General features: G+C 37.5%; 1 pseudogene; it reads right to left on the bottom strand.

Annotated features, from left to right (window-relative positions):
- Positions 1-2,892: 2,892 nt before the first annotated feature.
- On the bottom strand, positions 2,893-3,880 carry LOC103232094 (homeobox protein NANOG pseudogene; annotated as a pseudogene).
- Positions 3,881-13,938: the final 10,058 nt, after the last annotated feature.

Raw genomic sequence — 13,938 nt, 5'->3', positions numbered from 1 at the left:
AGAATAATTGTATTTACCCAATGTCTGTACCTGACTGTATCTTGGAAATAACTAACTTGTTTTTGATTTTACAGACTTTCACGTAGGTGAAAGGGATTTGCCTTGTCTCAAATGAGACTTTGCACTATGGACTTTTGAGTTAATCTTGAAATGAGTTAAGACTTGGGGGACTGTTGAGAAGGGATTATTGTATTTTACAATGTGAGAAGTATATGAGATTTGAGAGGATCCAGGGCAGAATGATACGGTTTGAATTTATGTCCCCACTGAAATCTCATGTCAAATTGTAATCCCTAATGTTAGATAAGGGGCCTTGTAGGGAGTGATTGGATCCTGGGGGAAAACTTCCCCCTTGCTGTTCTTGTCATAGTGAGTGAGTTCTCACAAGATCTAGTTGTTTAAAAGTGTGTAGCACCTCCCCCTTCACCCTTTCTTCATCCTTCTTTGGCCTTGTAAGATGTGCTTCCTTCCTCTTCACCTTTTGCCATGATTGTCAATTTCCTGAGGCCTCCTCAGACATGTTTCCTGTACAGTTTGTGGAATCATGAGCCAATTAAACCTCTTTTTTAAAATAAATTATCCAGTCTCAGGTAGTTCTTTATAGCAATGTGAGTGTGGACTAATACAAATGGCTTTCTATTTATTCAGATCTTCATTGTTTTCTCTCATTAGCATTGGTAATTTTTAGCCTACAGAACTATACATGTTTTCTTGTATGTATAACTAAATATTTTCTTTGAGTGATTGTACATTATATTGTGTTTTAAATTTTGATTTCCACATGGTCATTATTACTATATAAAAATGCAAATGATTTTTGTGTGTTGTTGTGTCCTGTGACCTTGATGAGTTCCCACATTAGTTCTAATAAGTTTTTTGTATATCTCTTGATATTTCCTACATACATCATCATTTCACATGTAAATAGGGACAATTTTAATTCTCCCTTCACAATCTGTTTTCTTTTGTTTCCTCTTTTGCTTTATTGTGATGGCTAGAAACAAGAGTGATAAGGGCCAGACGCGGTGGCTGATGTGTGTAATCACAGTACTTTGGGAGGCCAAGGCAGGCAGATCACGAGGTCAGGAGATCGAGACCATCCTGGCCAACATGGTGAAACCTCGTCTCTACTAAAAATACAAAAATTGGCTGGGTGTGGTGGCACACGCCTGTAATCTCAGTTACTCAGGAGGCTGAGGCAGGAGAATCGCTTGAACCAGGGAGATGGAGGTTGCAGTGAGCTGAGATCACACCACTGTGCTCCAGCCTGAGTGACAAAGCAAGACTCTGTCTCAACAACAACAACAACAACAACAACAACAACAAAAAGAGAGATAAGAGTAAACATTCTTTTTTATTTTATATATATATATTTCTCTCTCTCTTTTTTTTTTTTGAGACAGAGTCTCTCTCTGTTGCCCAGGCTGGGGTGCAATGATGCAATCTCAGTTCACTACAACCTCCGCCTCCCGGGTACAAGGATTCTCCTGCCTCAGCCTCCTGAGTAGCTGGGACTACAGGCACCCAACACCATGCCCGAGTAATTTTTGTATTTTTAGTAGAGACGGGGTTTCACCATGTTAGTCAGGCTGGTCTCGAACTCCTGACCTTGTGATCTGCCTGCCTTGGCCTCCCAAAGTGCTGGGATTACAGGGAGTGAACATTCTTGATTTGTTCCCAATTTCATGGGAAAGCATTCAGTCTTTAATTATTAAATATCATGCCAACCTTAGGTATAATGTAGACACTCTGTATCAGATTTCCCTGTATTCCTAGTTTGCCGAGAGTTTTTATTATTAATGGTTACTGAGTTTTGTTGAATGTTATTTCTCTATCAGTTAATATGATCATACGGTTTTTCTTCTTTAGCCCATTGATATTACATTTGTTGCTTTTCAAAAATTTTTAAAGAAAAAATGGTTGTTTTATTCATTTGTACTTAAACCAGCCAAAGTAGTATTGATATCATTATAACGCAGCAAATACAAGACTTCTTTCCACAAATATTAGCATAACCAACAAAATAGGGGGTATAGTAAAACAGAGCCATAAAGGGCTGAGGAAGTCAACAAAGTGTGTTACAGCTTAACTCTTCACCCTTCACCTCAGTCCTTCACCCTTCACCTCAATAGAGTTTTTATTTTATTTTATTTTATTTTATTTTATTTTATTTTATTTTTTTGAAACAGAATCTGGCTCTGTCACCCAGGCTGGATTGCTGTGACTCTATCTCGACTCACTGCAACCTCCACCTCCTGGGGTCAAGTGATTCTCCTGCCTCAGTCTCCCGAGTAGCTGGGATTACAGGCTCCTGAGACCACACCAGGCTAATTTTTATGTTTTAGTAGAGACAAGGTTTCATCATGTTGGCCAGACTGGTATTGAACTCCTAACCTGAGGTGATCTGCCTGACTTGGCCTCCCAAAGTGCTGGGATTACAGGCATGAGCCACCACACCCGGACTCAATATTTTTTTTCTAAAAATAAGTAAAGCCCAATCCCAAACAATAGGAATATACCTTCATCACACCAATTTTTACTTTTGTTTCTTATTCTTGAGGTTAGATTCTAAACCCTAAAGATATCCAAACTAGTATTAGATCTACTTATCTATAGCCAGAGACAGCTTCTATCATGTTGTCCTTAGCAGCCAAGGTTATTAAAATGTCTTTTCTCCAGGAAGATCTAATAGGAAAAAAGAAAGAAACCTCTCTGATTAGGCTCCAAGCATTCCCCACCCTCCATCAAATTGACTGGGTAGGCATAATGGAAACCAGAACACGTGGTTTCCAAACAACAGAAATCCTATGAGGAAAGGGAGGGGAGAGGAAGGATTCAGCCAGTGCCCAGACTGAAACTGAGTAATATCAACTTCACTCATCTTCACACATCTTAAGTTTGCATGTTTGTGGAGTACTTCAGGAATAAATCTATGAATTGTGGAGTACTAAAATACCTAGTGGTCTGCTGTACTACATTATGGCTTTCCCCAGCAGTTTCCAAGGAAACCTCCAAGTCAGGAAAATTTGGCTAGAACTGCATGCAGGACTGCAGAGATTCCTCTCCATAGTTATAGAAGGAACTGTTTCAGGCCTGATTGTTCCAGGACTGGGTGCACCAGGTCTGAGTGTTCCAGGAGTGGTTGCTCCAGGACTGGATGTTCTGGATCTGGTTGCTCCAGGTTGAATTGCTCTAGGTTTGGTTGCTCCACATTGGAAGGTTTCCAGTCACGTTCACCAGGCATCCCTGGTGGTAGGAAGAGTCGAGACTGGGATAGGTAGGTGCTGAGGCCTTCTGAATCACACCATTGCTATTCTTTGGCCAGTTGTTTCTCTGCGACCTCTTAGATTTCGTTCTCTGGTTCTGGAACCAGGTCTTCACCTTTGTAGCTGAGGTTCAGGATGTTGGAAAGTTCTTGCATCTGCTGGAGGCTGAAGTATTTCTGTCTCTGAAATCTATCATTGAGTACACACAGCTGGTTGGAAGAGAACACAGTTATGGTCTTCTGTTTCTTGACCGGGACCTTGTTTTCCTTTTTTGTGGCACTCTTCTCTGCAGAAGTGGGTTGTTTGCCTTTGGGACTGGTGGAAGAATCAGGGCTGTCCTGAATAAGCAGATCCATGGAGGAAGGAAGAGGAGAGACAGTCTCTGTGTGAGGCATCTCAGCAGAAGACATTTGCAAGGATGGATAGTTTTCTTCAGGCCCACAGATTACAGGTGTAGGTGAAGAGTCTTTATAGTCGGATGCTTCGGAGCAAGGCAGGCTTTGTGGACAAGCTGGATCCACACTCATGTCATTACTGGGGAAGAGGAGGAAAAAATTTAAGAGTTGGACTGGAAAAAAGGCTAAGGTGGCTTTAATACTTTTTTTCTGGACGATCTTAGAGAAATATGACCTCCAGAAGCAAAAGTATCAAGAAGTTCGGATGAAGTGAGTCACCGCCACAATAACAGAAGGCAACCAGCTCAGTCCAGCAAAACTGCTTTTTAAATATTGAAAGAACCCTGCAGACATAGATAGACTAACTCTTACACTTTTATGGTGTATTATTCTTTTTTATAGACTGCTATGGTCTGAATATTTGTGTCTCTCCAACATTCATATGTTGAAATCTAGTCACCAAGGTGAGACGATTAAGAGGTGGGGAATTTTGGAAGGTGATTAGATCATGAAGGCAAAACCCTCATTGTTGGGATTAGTGCCCTCATAAAAAATCCCAGGAAGCTAGCTATCTTCTTCAACCATGTGCCATCTTTCAGTCAGAAAATAGGCCGTCACCAGACAATGAATCTGCTGTTAACTTGATGTTGGACTTCCCAGTGTCCAGAGCTATGAAAAATAAATTTGAATTATTTATAAACTACCTAGTTTATAGTACTTTGTTATAGCAACGTGAACGAACTGCAATATAGACTGTTGGATTAGATTTACTTAAATTCAAATGAAGACCTCCACATCTAAGTTTACAAGCTGCTGGTCTATGCTTTTCTTGGTTTGCACTGTCTTTGACTGATTTTGGTTTTAAAGTAATACTAGCTTTATAAGATGAATTGAGTAGTGTTTTCTATTTTCTGGAAGAGTTTGTGTAAAATCAGTGTTAATTATACTTTAAATGTTTGTAAGAATTATCTAGTGAAAACATCTGGTCCTATAGATTTTTCATTCAGGAGCTTTTAAATTAATTTTTGTTAATAATTATAGAAATATCCAGATTGCACATTTCATCTTCATTGAGTTTTGGAAGTTTGAGATTTTTAAGAAATTGGTCCTTTTTTCTTGTCAAATTTTCAAGTGTAACTTTTAAAATAGCATTCCTTATCATCTTTTTAATAGTTGCAGGTTCTATAGAGATACTCTCTACTTTATTCCTAATATTTGGATATACTGTCTCTGTCTTAATCTTTGTCAGTTTCGCTAGAGGTTTATCAATTTTGTTAATTTTTTTTTTCCTAGAAAACCAGCTCTTTGTTTCATTAACTTTTCTATTTTGTTTTGTTTTGTTTTTTCAATACCTCACTCTGTTGCCTAGGCTGAAGTGCAGGGGTGCTATCATGGTTCATTGCAGCCTCGACCTCCTGGGCTCAAGTGATCCTCAGCCTCCCAAGTAGCGGGAACCACAGACACACACCACCATGCCAGGCTAATTTTTATATTTTTTGTAGAGACAGGTTTTTGTCATGTTGTCTAGGCTTGTCTCAAACTCTTCTGGCTAAAGTTATCTGCCCATCTTAGCCTTCTGAAGTGCTGGGATTATACTTATGTGCTACTGTGCCCAGCTGGTTGTTTTTCTAATATTAAATCTCATTAATTAAAAAGATCTTTGGGCCAGGCAAGGTGGCTCACGCCTGCAATCCCAGCGCTTTGGGAGGCCGAGGCCGGCGGATCACGAGGTCAGGAGTTTGAGACCAGCCTGACCAACATGGTGAAACCCAGTGTCTACTAAAAATACAAAAATTAGCCAGACGTGGTGGCATACGCCCATAATCCCAGCTACTCAGGAGGGTGAGGCAGGAGAATTGCTTGAACCCGGGAGGCGGAGGTTGCAGTGAGCCAAGATTGCATCACTGCACTCCAGTCTGGGTGACAGAGCAAGACTCTGTCTCAAAACAAACAAACAAACAAAAAGGCTTTACCAATTCCTTCCTTCTGTTCATTCCTTCCTTCTGTTCACCTTGGGCTTACTTTGCTCTTCTTTTACTAGTTTTTATTTTTGCAGTAGACATTTTAAAAAAGAGAAGACCTTTTAAAATTAACATTTAATGATGTAGTTTTTCCTCTCAGCACTATTTTAACTCATCCCATATATTTTAATATATTCTACTTTGTTTTCATTAAGCTCTATGTATTTTCTAATTGAGGTAAAATTCAGGTAATGTAAAATTAACCATTTTAAAGTGTACATTTTAGTGAAAGCTACTATATTGACCATATTGTATAGCCATAACTTCTATCTGGTTCCCAAACATTTTTATCCCTACAAAAGTAAATGACATAACCATTAAGTAGACACTGCCCACTGCCTTTACCCCCAGCCCTGAGCAACCACTAATCTGCTTTCTGTTTCTCTGCATTTACGTATGCTGGATATTTCATATCAATGGAATCATACATCAGTGACCTTTTACATCTGGCTTCATTCACTTAACATAATGTTTTTGAAGTTCATTCATATTGTAGCATGTATTAATGCCTCCTCCTCCTCCTCCTCCTCCTCTTTCTTCTTCTTCTTCTTCTTCTTCTTCTTCTTCTTCTTCTTCTTCTTCTTCTTCTTCTTCTTCTTCTTCTTCTTCTTCTTCTTTCTTGTTCTTCTTCTTCTTTCTTGAGAAGCAGTCTCACTCTGTCGCCCAGGCTGGAGTGCAGTGGCACGATCTCTGCTCACTGCAACCTCTGCCTCCCGGGTTCAAACGATTCTCCTGCCTCAACCTCCTGAGAAGCTGGGACTACAGGCACGTGCCACCACAATCAGCTAATTTTTTGTATTTTTAGTAGAGATGGGTTTCACCATGTTAGTCAGAGTGGTCTTGATCTCCTGATGTCGTGATCTGCCCACCTCAGCCTCCCAAAGTGCTGTGATTACAGGCGTGAACCACCACACCCAGCCCAGTGCTTCATTCTTTTTAAGACCAATTAATATTCCACTTTATGCATATACTGCATTTTGTTCATCCGTTCCTCAGTTGACATTTGGATTTTTTCCGCTTTTTTGCTATTGTAAATAGTGCCATGAACATCATGAACATGTTTCTGTTTGAATACTTGTTTCTTGGATATATACTTAAAAGTAGAATTTCCCAACAGAAAAGTACAAGGGCTGCAATCATTCCATATCATTCCTAACACTTGATTTTTTTTCAATTTTAAAGAAATTATAGCCACCCTAGTGGGTATAAAGTGGTATCCTGCTGTCATTTTGATTTGTATTTCCCCAATAGCTAATGATGTTGAAAATCTTTTCATATGCTGGCTGATCATTTGCACGTCTTCTTTGGAAAAATGTCAATTCTAATCCTTTTTACGTTTTACTTTGGTTAATCGTCACTTGGTTGTTGAGTTGTAACAGTTCTGGGTACTAGAACCTTATCAGACATGTGATTTGCAAGTATTTTCTCCCATTCTGTGGTTGGTGTTTTTACTTCCTTTGTAGTGACCTTTGATGCACAAAAATTTTTAATTTTGACACTGTCTAATTTATCTTTTTTTTTGTGTGTGTGCATTTGGTGCATACCTAAGACTTCATTGCCAAATCCGATGTCTTGAAGACTCACTACATATTTTTTCTGAGTTTTATACTTTTCCCTCTTACACTTAGGTCTTTCATTTTGAGTTAATTTTTGTACATGGTGTGAGGTAGAATGTCCACTGTTTTTGCATGTAGATATTCAGTTTTTCTAGCATTCTTTGTTGAATATTTTTTCCATATTGAAGGATTTTGACATCCTTGTTAAAAACCAGTGGACCAGCTGGGAGCAGTGGCTCATGCCTGTAATACCAGCAGTTTGGGAGGCCAAGGCGGGTGGATCACTTGAGGTCAGGAGTTCAAGACCAGTCTGGCCAACGTGGTGAAACCCCGTCGCTACTAAAAATACAAAACTTAGCCGGGTGTGGTGGCAGGTGCCTATAATCTCAGCTGCTCTGGAGGCTGAAGCAGGAGAATAGCTTGAACCTGGGAGGCGGAGGTTGCAGTGAGCTGAGGTCAGGTCAGTATACTCCAGCCTGGGTGACAGGGCAAGACTCTGTCTCAAAAATAAATAAATAAATAAAAATAAAAAATCAATGGACCACATATGTAACTGTTTATTTCTGGAATCTCTATTCTATCCCATTAATTTATATGTCCATCCTTACGCTGATATGACAATATTTTAATTACTGTGGCTCTGTAGTAAGTTTTGAAATAGGGAAGTGTGAGTCTTCTAATTTTATTTTTCTTTCTCTAAATTGTTTTGGCTATACAGGGCCCCTTACAATTCTACCTGAATTTTAGAATCAGCTTTTTCATTTCTGCGACAAACGCCTTTGAAAATTTGACCAGGATTACATGGAATTCCTAGGTCACTTTGTGTAGTATTGGCATCTTAGCAATATGAAGTTTTCCAATCAATGAACACAAGATGTCTTCTCATTTATTTAGATCTATCATATTTTCAGCAATGTTTTATAGTTTTTCAATGTATATATCTTGCATTGTCTTGGTTAAACTTGTTCCTAAGTATTTTATTTTTTTTGATTCTATTGTAAATGAAATTGTTTTCTTAATTTCCTTTGCAGATTGTTAATTGTTTGTTTATACATATACAACTGATTTTTGTGTATTGATTGTGTATCCTGAAATGTGGCTGAATTCATTAAATGAGCAAGTTTGTGGAGTTTAAGTGATTTTGTATATAAAAGATCATTTTATCTGCAAACAGAGATAGTTTTATGTCTTCCTTTCCAATTTTGATGTATTCTATTTCTTTTCCTTGCCTAATTGCCCAGGCTAAATCTTCACATAAAATGTTTGATGGAAGTTGGGAAAGGGAGCATTTTTGTCTTTTTTTCTGATTTTAGGGGGAAAATTTTTCAGTTTTCATCATTGTGTATAATGTTAGTTGTGGGCACGTACCATAATATCTGGGACATATTTGAAGCAGTGTGTAGAGGAAAATTTATAGCACTAAATGCCCACAAGAGAAAGCAGGAAAGATCTAAAATCGGCACCCTAACATCACAATTAAAAGAATAGAGATGCACGACCAAACAACCTCAAAAGCTAGCAGAAGGCAGGAAATAACAAAGATCAGAGCAGAACTGAAGGAGATAGAGACACAGAAAACCCTCCAAAAAATCAATGAATCCAAGGGCTGGTTTTTTTTGAAAAGATCAACAAAACTGATAGACCACCAGCAAGACTAATAAATAAGAAAAGAGAGAAGAATCAAATAGACGCAATAAAAAATGATAAAGGGATATCACCACCAATCCCACAGAAACACAAACGACCATCAGAGAACACTATAAACACCTCTACGCAAATAAACTAGAAAATCTAGAAGAAATGGATAAGTTCCTGGACACCTACACCCTCCCAAGATTAAACCAGGAAGAAGTTGAATCTCTCAATAGACCAATAACAGGTTCTGAAATTGGGGCAGTAATTAATAGCCTACCAACCACAAATAGTCCAGGACCAGACAGATTCACAGCAGAGTTCTACCGGAGGTACAAAGGGGAGCTGGTATCATTCCTTCTGAAACTATTCCAATCAACAGAAAAAGAGGGAATCCTCCCTAACTCATTTTATGAGGCCAGCATCATCCTGATACCAACGCTTGTCAGAGACGCAACAAAAAAAGAATTTTAGACCAATATCCCTGATGAACATCGATGCAAAAATCCTCAATAAAATACTGGCAAATCATATCCAGCAGCACATCAAAAAACTTATCCACCATGATCAAGTTGGCTTCATCCCTGGGATGCAAAGCTGCTTCAACATACACAAATCAATAAACGTAATCAATCACATAAGTAGAGCCAAAGACAAAAACCACATAATTATCTCAATAGATGCAGAAAAGGCTTTTGACAAAATTCAACAGCCCTTCATGCTAAAAACTCTCAGTAAACTAGGTATTGATGGAATGTATCTCAAAATAATAAGACCTATTTATGACAAACCTACAGCCAATATCATACTGAATGGGCAAAAACTGGAAGAATTCCCTTTGAAAACTGGCACCAGACATGGATGCCCTCTCTCACCACTCCTATTCAACATAGTGTTGGAAGTTCTGACCAGGGCAATCAGGCAAGAGAAAGAAATCAAGGGGATTCAGTTAGGAAAAGAAGAAGTCAAATTGTCCCTGTTTGCAGATGACATGATTGTATATTTAGAAAACCCCATTGTCTCAGCCCAAAATCTCCTTAAGCTGATCAGCAACTTCAGCAAAGTCTCAGGATACAAAATCAATGTGCAAAAATCACAAGCATTCTTATACACCAATAACAGACAAACAGAGAGCCAAATCATGAGTGAACTCCCATTCACAATTGCTACAAAGAGAATAAAATACCTAGGAATCTAACTTACAAGGGATGTGAAGGACCTCTTCAAGGAGAACTACAAACCATTGCTCAATGAAATCAAAGAGGACACAAACAAATGGAAGAACATCCCATGCTCATGGATAGGAAGAATCAATATTGTGAAAATGGCCATACTGCCCAAGGTAATTTATAGATTCAGTGCTATCCCCATCAAGCTACCAATGAGTTTCTTCACAGAATTGGAAAAAATTGGAAAAAACTACTTTAAAGTTCATATGGAACCACAGAAGAGCCTGCATTGCCAAGACAATCCTAAGCCAAAAAAACAAAGCTGGAGGCATCATGCTATCTGACTTCAAACTATACTACAAGGCTACAGTAACCAAAAGAGCATAGTACTGGTACCAAAACAGAGATATAGACCAATGGAACAGAACAGAGGCCTCAGAAATAACATCACACATCTACAACCATCTGATCTTTGACAACCCTGGCAAAAACAAGAAACAGGGAAAGGATTTCCTATTTAATAAATGGTGCTGGGATAACTGGCTAGTCACATGTAGAAAGCTGAAATTGGATCCTTTCCTTACACCTTATACAAAAATTAATTCAACATGAATTAAAGACTTAAATGTTAGATCTAAAACCATAAAAACCCTAGAAGAAAATCTAGGCAATACCATTCAGGACATAGGCATGGGCAAGGACTTCATGACTAAAACATCAAAAACAATGGCAACAAAGCCAAAATAGACAAATGGGATCTAATTAAACTAAACAGCTTCTGCATGGCAAAAGAAACTACCATCAGAGTGAACAGACAATCTATAGAATGGGAGAAAATTTTTACAATCTACCCATCTGACAATGGGGTCATATCCAGAATCTACAAAAATTTAAAACAAATTTGCAAGAAAAAAACAATCCCATCAAAAAGTAGGCAAAGGATATGAACAGACATTTCTCAAAAGAAGGCATTTACACAGTCAGCAGGCACATGAAAAAATGCTCATCATCATTGGTCATCAGAGAAATGCAAATCAAAACGACAATGAGATATCATCTCACGCGAGTTAGAATGGCGATCATTAAAAATTCAGGAAAAAACAGATTCTGGAGAGGATGTGGAGAAATAAGAATGCTTTTACACTGTTGGTGGGAGTGTAAATTAGTTCAATCATCATGGAAGACAGCGTGGCCATTCCTCAAGGATCTAGAACCAGAAATACCATTTGACCCAGCGATCCCGTTACTGGGTATATATCCAAAGGATTATAAATCATGCTACTAGAAAGACACATGCACACGTATGTTTATTGCGGCACTATTCACAATAACAAAGACTTGGAACCATTCCAAATGTCCATCAATGATAGACTGGATTAAGAAAATGTAGCACATATACACCATGGCATACTATGCAGCCATAAAAAAATGAGTTCATGTCCTTTGCAGGAACATGGATACAGCTGGAAACCATCATTCTCAGCAAACTATCAGAAGGATAGAAAACCAAACACCTCATGTTCTCACTCATGGGCGGGAATTGAACAATGAAACATTTGGACATAGGGTGGGGAACATCACACACGGGGGCCTGTCATAGGGTGGGAGGCTGAGGGAGGGATAGCATTAGGAGAAATACCTAATGTAACTAATGAGTTGACTGGTGCAGCAAACCAACATGGCACATGTATACCTATGTAACAGATGTGCACATTGTGCACATGTACCCTAGAAGTTAAAGTGTAATAATAGTAATATAATATTAGTTGTGGGTTTTTCATAAGTGTCTTTTTTCATGTTGAGGAAGTTTCCTTACATTTCTAGTTTGTTGAATTTTTAAGGAAGTGGTATTCAATCATAGAAAGTGTTTCTTCTGCATCAATTGAGATGATCCTTTAGTTTTTTTCTTTTTTTCATTTTAGTAATGTTTTATATTTCACTGGCTGCTTTTCCTGAATCAAACTTGCATTCCTAGAATAAATTACATTTGATCATTATGTATAATCTTAATATGCTGTTGGATTCATTTTGCTACAATTTTCTTCCTTGTAGAGTCTTTATCTGCTTTTGGCATCAGGGAATGCTAGCCACAAGAAATGCTTTAGAAAGCATTCCCTCCTCTTTTGTTTTTGGAAGGGTTTGAGAAGGATTGATGTGAATTCTTTGTTTGGTTGGATTCAACAGTGAAGCTGTCTGGTCCTAGAATTTTCTTTGTTGGAAGGGTTTTGGTTGCTGACTCAATCTGTTCCGTTGGTATAGATTCGTCCAGATTTTCTGTTTCCTCTTCGATCAGTTTTGGTAGCTTATATGTTTCCAGGAATTTATACATTTCATTTAGGCTGTTTTTTTGCGTGTATAATTGTTCATAAGTATTATCTCATTGCTCTTTTTATTTCTGTAAGATCTATAGTAATGTTCTCACTTTAATTTCTGATTTTAATAATTTGAGCCTTTTTTTTCTTAGTCAGTGGGTATTCACAAACTTTGTGGTTAGGGGAGTAATTTTACACGTCTGTATATTCAGACACCATCTGATCTCCTAATTTTTAAAATTTCCTTCCTTCTCCTATCTTTGGTTTTATTTTACTTTTTTTTTCTTGTTCTTAATGTGCAAAGATAGGTTATTGATTTTGGATTTATTTCTTATTTTTTAACATAGTCACTTACAGATATAAATTCACCTCTGAGCCTTCTCATGAGTTTTGATGTGTTGTGTTTTCTTTTTCATTTGACTCAAAGTATTTTCTGATTTTACTTATAATTTCTTCTTTGTTTAATGTTGTTTAATATTTCTATGTTTGTCAGTTTTCCAGTTTCCCTTTTGTTATTGAGTTTTAGTTTCATTACATTGTTGTCAGAGAACATATATGCTTTTACATTTTTGTGGCCAATATATGGTATATTTTAGAGAAGGTTTAACATGCATCTGAGAAAAACGGAACAATAGAATAAGCAAAACAATGGTATCCTGATATTACTGGGTGTAGTGTTCCATAGATAGTAGGTCTAGTTGGTTTAGTGTGGCTTAAGCCCTTTATTTTTCTTCTGTCTATTTATTCTATCCATTAATGAAAGTGGGATTTTAAAATCTCCAAATATTATTTAGAACTGTCTACTTTTTCCCTTTAATTCTGTCAGTTTTTCTTCATAGGTTTGGGGCTCCTTGTTAGGTGCATACACGTTTATACTTTATCTAATTTCTTGACAGATTAATCCTTTTATCAATATATAATATCCTTTGTCTCTTGTAACAATTTCTGTCTTTAAGTCTATTTTGTCTGATATTAATATAGCTACCTTAGCTCTTCTTTTTTGGTTTGCTATTTGCATGGAATGTCTTTTGGTATTATTTTACTTTCAATTTATTTGTGAATTTTGATCTAAAGTGAGTTTTTTGAATTATTTTTGAGTGTTGATTTTTCATTATTAGTCAATGTTCATAATTTGTTTCAACCAAAAGACAATACACACAACAGAATTCTAATGTGTTTCATTTTACATCCATTTTATTCCTCACTCACCTCTAAGACTTATCATTTAATTAAAAATTTTTTTACATCTCAAAAATATGTCTGCAATAAGTAGAGCTTCATTAGCTGTCCCACTTGGAAACAGGTTTTTAATATTTTTACAGTAAAGAAGATGTGATGGGACATAACGAAAATGTAACTTAAAACACTATGAAAGAAAAGGAACTTTACAGGAACACAGTGGGAGTTCATAAGGAAAGAGTTCAGAAGCTCTTTCTCCTGGGGCCCCCAAGTAGAAAACAAAAACAAAACACACAAAGCACAACCACAGGTTCTTTGAGGAAAACAAAACCAACTCCAATGCTCCATCTTGAAGCCAGAATCAGCCTCTTAGAAGTTTGTAAAGCAACTATGCAAGCTGCTTCACCA

This window comes from Chlorocebus sabaeus, chromosome X (genome assembly GCF_047675955.1).
Source record: "Chlorocebus sabaeus isolate Y175 chromosome X, mChlSab1.0.hap1, whole genome shotgun sequence".
Taxonomy (NCBI): Eukaryota; Metazoa; Chordata; class Mammalia; order Primates; family Cercopithecidae; genus Chlorocebus; species Chlorocebus sabaeus.
Note: the sequence above shows the minus strand (reverse complement) of the source record. Positions and strands in the feature narration are given on the sequence as shown.